The following is an 8,179-nucleotide window of genomic DNA, read 5'->3' as shown; positions in this document are numbered from 1 at the left end:
GCTTCCTTAAAAGAAAAAAAAAATCCAAAACATAAAATGACACTTCTTGACCTATTTCATTCATGACATTGAATGACACCATGGAAATGTTTATTTCTTTGCTTGTTATTGTCTTTCTCCCACCAGATGTGAGCTCCATGAGCTTGTTTGTATGGTCATTGTCTGTGCCTGGCCTCTAAAACAGTGCCTAAAAAGCAGTAGGTGCTTAAAAGATTGGGTAATGCATTAATGTGCTTTAAAATGATTTACTTTTGTCAGGCAGTTAGAGCACTGAGGGCAATGCATTAAGAAAAACTAAGGGCTCACATGCCTGGGACCCCAGGAAGCACTTGCCAAAGAATGTAAAGCCAAGGGAGCGCAGAGAAACACCCAGAAGGGACAAAAGCAGCACACCACCCCGACCTACTCACCTTAACCTACAGGCAGGCTGAGAAAGCCCAAGGATAGCCAGAAGCAGTGAAGGGGGGAAGGCAGACCCCCGCGCCAACCTGTTGTGGGAACTGATAAAACTGTCCCGTGGGAGCACAGTAGAAGGGGGAGTGACTTAGAAACCCCAGCCTGGACCCATAGACCAACACCTCAGGAATGTCTGCACAGTAAGCCTCAGAAAGGGATGGAATGCGCAGCTCCCTTGTACCCCATCTAAGCAAGGAGTCCCCTCACCTTCCTTGCAGTTGTTCTTCCCTGGACTCTGCCTGCCTGGACCTCTTCCAGGTGCACTGTCTGTAAATAAACGGTTTTGCTTTGCCTAGAAGTGGCTTTAAATGCTTTCATGGCTATAGTCAAGGACTGTACTCTCCAGGTTCCCAAAACCTTGAAACAGTAACAGAAATGATTGTAATGGGGGACAGAGTCTATATCACATATCCCTAGAAACAGGATGTGTAACTCATCAGATAGGGCCACCTGTGGAAGCACCAGGTTCATCAGGAGGCAGAGGGAATGAGCAGAAAGAATGGGCACCAGCTCTCTCTGTGGATTTCATGGGAAGGAATGGCAGAGGCAGGGTCAGCTGGTGAGCAGGTTAGTTATGATTAGAGTTCGATTGATCTGGGGGACTCTGGGCTATTGCAGTGGTCTCCAGTAGTCCAGACCCTGGTAACGAAGGCAGAGGAATATGCTTCCTGGAGTATAAAAGGCATAGATAGAGGAGGCAGCTCTGAGTATCAGCTCTTGATTGGTTGGTTTGCATATGACAGACATGCAGCACGCTAATTGCTAAATCTAGGAATTAGCTAATCCTGGGAGGGGCAGTCCCTCCTTGGGTCTCTAAGGCCCCTGGGATATCAATTTGTCCTGTCATGGTGTAAAATATAGAAAATTCAAAATGTGATTACTACAGAGTGTGCAGAAGTGTAAAGGTGTGGGTGTAGATGTTTATAGACAAATGTGAGAAGTAAACACACTTGGAGTGAATTAAGACAACTGGGGCTATCATTCCATTTCTTTTGGTCTTGAAATCAGCATAGCATATTTCCCTTTGGTGGTTTTGTCAATGGAATCCTCTGAGGGGAGTGATCTTTTTCGACACCACTCCTTCCAAACATTTTACTGGAGTATAACGGGTACGGCTTGTGGATGTTTACCAAGTGAAGACACACGCAGGAACCAGCCAGCACCCAGATGAAGAAAGAGCATCGCCAATACAGAGACTCTCTTGGGCTGTAACAGGGTAGTCCCCATAGAAAGGAGAAGTTCCAGGTCCCGGGCCCACCTAAGGAAGGGGGGAGCTGAGCAGTGAGGGTAGAAGACTGGAGGAAGAAGGGAAGGGAGAAGACCAGGAGGAGAGACATGTGAAGAAGCTGTACTTGCTTCTCGACCTTAGAATTGTAAATTGGCAACATGGAAGGAGACACTTGGTAGAGAAAATGGCAGTCTTTATCTTGAATTGTTTGATTTCGCTCTTTTCCTTCCAGACTTTTCTGGCCTCTCTGTCCCTTTCCTATGAGTCCCCACCAGAAGGTGACTGAGACTTGTGGCAGGCTTTTGGGCCTCAGTGGCCTTGCTTTAGACCAACCCTGTTTGGCCAGACATTAACCCATAAGGGGATGGGTAAATTTGGGCTAATTCTATTAAAGTTCTTTTCTGGGCCTCCCTGGTGGCTCAAGGGGTTAAGCACATCACTATGAAACATTCATAGTGCCCTTCAGTCTGCCCACTAATAGCATGCTGTACATTTCCAACAGCAGTGACCATCCTGATGGCCATAAGAGTTGGTTTCATCATATAAATGGACTCAGATGATGTCTAGCTTTTTATTTGTGATCTTCATGTATATTATTGCATATGGTTGAAGGAAGCTGATTCTCAATGCTATCTAGTATCCGGCCAAGTGAATATGCTATAATTTATTTATCCATTCAAATGTTAAGCACATGAAAAATTTCCAGTCACTTTTTGCCCACTGTTATGCCAGAGTCTTTTAACTGCAAGCAACAGAACTTGCTCTGCACAAGTTGATTTCAAAAGGTTTGTTTATTTGAACCAGTTAAAGCATCTTACAAAATAGAACGAGAAGAGACAATGGCCAGGTTTTGAAAAGGATGCTAGTCAGAGCGCCCCCTGCTAGGGGATGTTTGGGAACAAGAACATGTGGATGATTCTATGTTAGCAGGCAGACTGAAGTGCACCCTGGGACCCCCAAACCTTGCATGCTCTAAATGGGTTCTGCCATGTGCCACATAAAGACAAACCATACTCAATGCATAAGACCTCCAATAGAAAAGAACTTTACTAGAATTAATATGCATAAACAAAGAGAAAAGAAAGAGAAATAGTTTCAAATGAAGCCCTCAAAGTTACCCATCCCCTAGTGGGTAAATGCTCAGCCAAACAGGTTGGTACAAAGCAGGGCCACTGAGGCCCCAAAACTTGCCACAAGTCTACAGCACCTTCTGGTGGGGACCCATACCAAAAAGTCAGAGGGGCCTGACAAGTCTGGAAGGAAAAGGACAAAACAAAAGTACAAGTCAAGAAAAAGGCTGTCATTGTCAGCCTCCCCTCAGGTCTCTCCCTGTGTCTCTTTCAAGTATCTCCTTCCATGTTCCCCAAGTCCTTGATACCAGCCCAAGGCTGAGAGGCAAGCACTGTGGTTTCTTCACATGGCACTCAGCTCCATGTGCCTCCTCCAAATTTTCTCCTTATGTCCTGTGATCTTTTTTTGCCTTCCCCTCGATGCTCAGCTCCATCTTTCATTGGGAGTGGCGAGGGACACCCAACCTCCCCTTTTAGATTACACTGTTATATTTGGATGAAATAGGAAGTTCCTTACCTGCCTGTAGGAACTTCACAGTATGACATAGGAAAAATTAAAAAAAAAAAAAAAAAAAAAAGAGACCCTGCAGGTAAGCCATTTGGGAAAACAGATTTTAAAAAGTACTTCTCAGTATACTTTCAATATGAGGAAATACAGTTTTACTTTCAAGGAGGGTAGTGGTTTCCATTCCTGGCTTTTCTCACAGAGCATCACCAACTTATATTTGAAGACACTAGTGTGCCAAGAAACACAACTTTGGGAAATGCTGATCCAAAGCAGAGTGTGAATGAAGGGGAGGCTGTGGGCTAGAGCAGGAAATAGGACCTCACTCCTTTCTGTGCGTTCTGGTCCCTGACAATATCACCCCACAAACCATGACCCCAGCAATGACCATAGTTTTCAACCCCAGGATCAGCCTCACCATGTCCTTCAGAGGTTAGAACACCCTGACTGACAGGTCCCCTTCAGAGATGTGGGTTCAGCACTGGTGCAGGGCTATCTCCAAGCTTTTGTGGCTTCAGTGCCAGTGAGGCACCAAGTTCTGGTTCTAACTCCTCAGGTCTCTCTTCTAGGAACCCCACGCTTCTCAGATCTGGGTTCCCTGGTTCCTTTGGATGCTGGCTGCTTCCTTCAATTACTCTTTGCATCCTTTTTGCTTTTCAGTCCTCCAACATCTGTTCAACTAATTCGTTGTATTAAATGATCTCTGTTAAAATCCAGTCAAGAAATGGGCAGAAGAACTTAAAAGATATTTCTCCAAAGAAGAAATGCAAATGGCCAACAGGCATATGAAAAAATATTCAACATCACTTATAATCAGGGAAATGCAAATCAAAACCACATTGAGATACCACTTTACACCAGTGAGAATGGCACATATCAAAAAAACAAGCAACAACAAATGTTGACGAGGATGTGGTGAAAAAGGAATTCTCCTACATTGCTGGTGGGAGTGCAAACCACTATGGAAAGCTGTATGGAGGTTCCTCAGTCTACTAAAAATGGAACTACCATGTGACCCAGCAATTCCACTCCTAGGGATCTACCCAAAGGACACAAAAACTTTGATTCAAAAGAACACCTGTACGATTACGTTTATTGCAGCACTATTTACAATAGGTCAAACCTGGAAACAACCCAAATGCCCAAAAATAGATGACTGGATCAAGAAGATGTGGTATATATACACAATGGAATATTATTCAGCAATCAAAAATGATAAACTCATGCCATTCGCAGAAACATGAATGGCTCTAGAAGGACTTATGCTCAGTGAAATAAGCCAGAAGGAAAAAAGACAAATACTGGATGGTTTCACTTATAGCAGGAATATAGGGGAACCAAATAAGACATCAGTGTAAAAAATATATAATAACAGTACAAAACACAACAAAGCAAAAATGGACAATTATGAATCAGAGACATACTGCAGGGGAGGAAGAGGGAGAGGGATCAGAGGGGGGGGAGGAGCACAGGGGACTGAGGTGATGGTGCACGGGTACATTGGTGAAGGAAACTCTATGGGGACTACCCTTGAGGGGGTGGGGGGAAGAAAATATTGTTTGAAAATGAACAATGGGCTTCCCCGGTGGTACAGCGGTTGAGCATTGGGTTGCGAAGCTGCCCACAGCCTCTGCAGCGCCAGTTCGATCCCCTGCCGCTGGGTAAGGGTCCCACATGGCGCGCAGACCTCTCCTGCCACCCGCTGCTCCCCTCAGCAGTGTACTTTGTCAGTCTGCTTGTTCTGCTCCCCGCTCTGACTCTGGTGAATTCTCTCACTCTCCCGCACTTCTGACTGTACCCAGTGCTTGTATAAATAAATAAATAAATAAATAAATAAATAAATAGATAAATAAATAAATAAATAAAAATCTTTAAAAAAAATGAACAATGATGTAAAAAATTAAAAAAAATAAAAAATTAAAATTTTAAAAAGTCTCTGTTAAAAGGAGTGTAGTTTGTCTTTCTGATTAGACCCTAACTATAAGAACTCTCTTCCTCTCTCTCTCCCCAATGATCAGTTTTCACATTCAACTCTTGTTCAAGATTACTAGCGGAAATGATGCAAGCAAATAAAAAAAGCTCAATAATGCTTAAAAAATAATGTGTGCTGACAGAAGTCAAATCATCTTGACAAATTTTCAATTGGTGAAATTTAACCTGGGGAATTGTTGAAGGAATAACAGGGTCAGGTGCATGGTGAGCTTTGATGTGTTTTGGATCTCAGTATCCTTTCATGCCTATAACATGTAGCATGCATGTAACCAGTAACATGTCCTTACCACTTTCAGTCCATGAGACTTAGAGGGGTTATTTCTCCACCTGAGAGGGTAGCATGTGACTTTCCCATAGACTTGGAATTGGAAGCATGTACGCTTGGAGCTTCTGCTGCCATTTTGCCGCTGTAAGCGACTGGAGAATAAAGCCAAGTTTTGGAGAAAAGCAGAAGTGAGAGGCAAGAGTACATGGGGGCTAACTGAGTAGATTTTAAATGACCCAGGTCCCTAACTTCTCTTCATCCACTCAGCTCTACACTTTCTCCTCTTTCAGTCACTAGTACTTCCACCACACATTGCAAAGAAAAATACCGAGACTGGCACTCTGACCATGGAAATGAAAGCCATGGGGTTGTATGGTACACAATGCTCCTACATTTGTGAAGGGATGAGACTGGTCAGGCCACGAGTTGAGTCAGGCCCCTTTGGCTATGGAGCAATAGATAATGCAAATTCATAGGTGGTTGCTCAGTTCACATCTGGGAAGTAATAAGTGTTTTTCAAAATGGATGTAAAGTCGCTAATGATGCCTGAGATTTAGAGTGTCTGGCAGATAAAGGCTGACACTAAAACACCCATTACCAGAAAAGAAAGCTTTAAGCCCATGTTGAGAGAGAGAAAGCTACTGCAGCCTGGTTATACTCTCTGCTTACTCTGTCATCTCATGGACATACAGGGGGTGTTGTCCAACTGATGACTGCAGTCATACATCCTAGCACCCCCAGCTTCTTCATCCTCCTTTTATGTCATTGAAATCCCCAACACATTTCACATCTTCCCATATGTCTTGTTCTGCATCTAGAGAGGGGGATCCTCTTTCAGTTTGGATTTGAAGTGAGCACCTCTTCCTTCATGATACAGCCACACATGACAGAGCCAGAGTGAGTGCTGGGTGCCAAGGTTCAGTGTGGAGTCGGACCCTCCATACTGAAACAGCTCCGATTCTTTTCAAAGCACTGATAAGCAGTTTTTAGGTGTATACACAGAAAACATAAAAAAAATGGTGAAAAGAAATGAAGCATGTTTATAAATGTGTAGGGGCTGTTTCTGCAAAAGACCCACAAGCAGCTGGTAAGAATAGTGGCAGAGGGCCTCCCTGGCTGCACAGTGGGTTGAGTGCAATGCTGTGAAGCTGTCCTAAGCCTCTGCAGCGCTGGTTGATTTCTGGCCATCCAGGGAGATACCCACGTGGAGTGGCAGACCTCTTCTGCCTTGGCCACTGCTACCCTCAGCAGTGTGTTTCAGTAGATCCGCCTGTTCTCCCCACTCTCTCTGGTGAATTCTCTCACCCTCTCATGCCTCTGGCCTATACCCCAGTTCTTGTATGAATAAAAATAAATCTTTAATTTTTTTTTTAAATAAAAAAAAGCTCTCTTTAAATAAAAAAAGAGCTCTCTGGGAGGGAGAGAAGGAAGGAAACTATGTTCTTTTTACCCTTTGAATTTTGCCCTAGGAATCTGACCAATTAATTTGGAAGTATGCAAAAAAGGAGTAAGGCTGGTAGGATATCCTGGTAGGATAGGTATTCCAGGAAGAAAAAAATGTCTAATTATTACGTACTAGGTACGTTTACAGAAATTAAAAAAAAAAAAATGGGATTCACCACAGCAGATGCTTTTCAGATAGTGCAGGTTTACTGTTATTCCATGTGATCAAGGTCAAGGGAAGGGAGGGATTGCCTTAATCCCAGGCAGGAAATGGAGGCCCCTGACCTGTAGGTGTCATTTGTGGGTCCTGGAAAGGGGATCCATGCTAACTTCTGATTTCCCAGACACTAAAGAGAGAAATCCTATCCCTTCTCAAGACAAAGGCAGCCCAGACCTGGCCTCATTCATATGCAAGGCAAGTGGTCAGAGGCTGAAGCTTGGCAGCACTTCCGGTGTGGATAGCTCTAGGGAGTTGCTGTGTGTGGGAGAGTGAGGAGAATGTCACAAGTCTTCAGGGCACTGTCAAGCTAGAGGACAGTAGAGGAAGCTGTCCTGAGAGTGCCAGGAAAAGGCATATGTAACTGTTTTAACTTGTCCATGCCCAGAAACTAGGACCATTAATCCACTACAGGCAGGTGGAAGAAATGGATCTCTGCAACATCACAGATCAAACCCAACCTGACATCCACTTGCCCCATCCATTTAGTACTGCTGCTAACAGATGGTTCTGCCACCTGGCCTCCAGGACACAGCTGGTCTGTGAGTCACACATGCCTGCCAGAAGGTCAGGGCTTTCTGCAGAATGCTCTGCAGTGGTGGAGCCCAGGTGTGGGCTGCCTGCCTCTGTTGCTCACAAGCTGTGTGACGCTCTCTGTCTCAACTTCTTCTTTTTTAAAACAGAGATGATAATAATAATACCTACCCAGAAGGGTTGTGAGAAAATCCACTTGAAGTGTTTAACAAATGAAACATAGCCAGAGCTCAATAAATGTGAACCCATGACCTCAGAGCCTTTATTCCCCAGCTCGAGCGCCCTCGGCCAGCTTAATAGAGGAAATATGAGGTTTACAACCACCCAGGTCCCTGTGTGTTTTAACACGCTTTGGGGGTGGAGGGTGGTGGTGTGGAAAATGGATTAGGGAGGGAGGCTAAAGACTAGGCCTCTAGGAGAAGTCTGCAGGGGCCCGGATGGGAGGTGGAAAGGCAGGCACTTGGCCTTG

Source organism: Talpa occidentalis, unplaced genomic scaffold, assembly GCF_014898055.3.
Source record: "Talpa occidentalis isolate TD23 unplaced genomic scaffold, MPIMG_talOcc4v2.1 talOcc4.7, whole genome shotgun sequence".
NCBI classification, from domain to species: Eukaryota; Metazoa; Chordata; class Mammalia; order Eulipotyphla; family Talpidae; genus Talpa; species Talpa occidentalis.
This window is presented reverse-complemented; position numbering follows the sequence as displayed.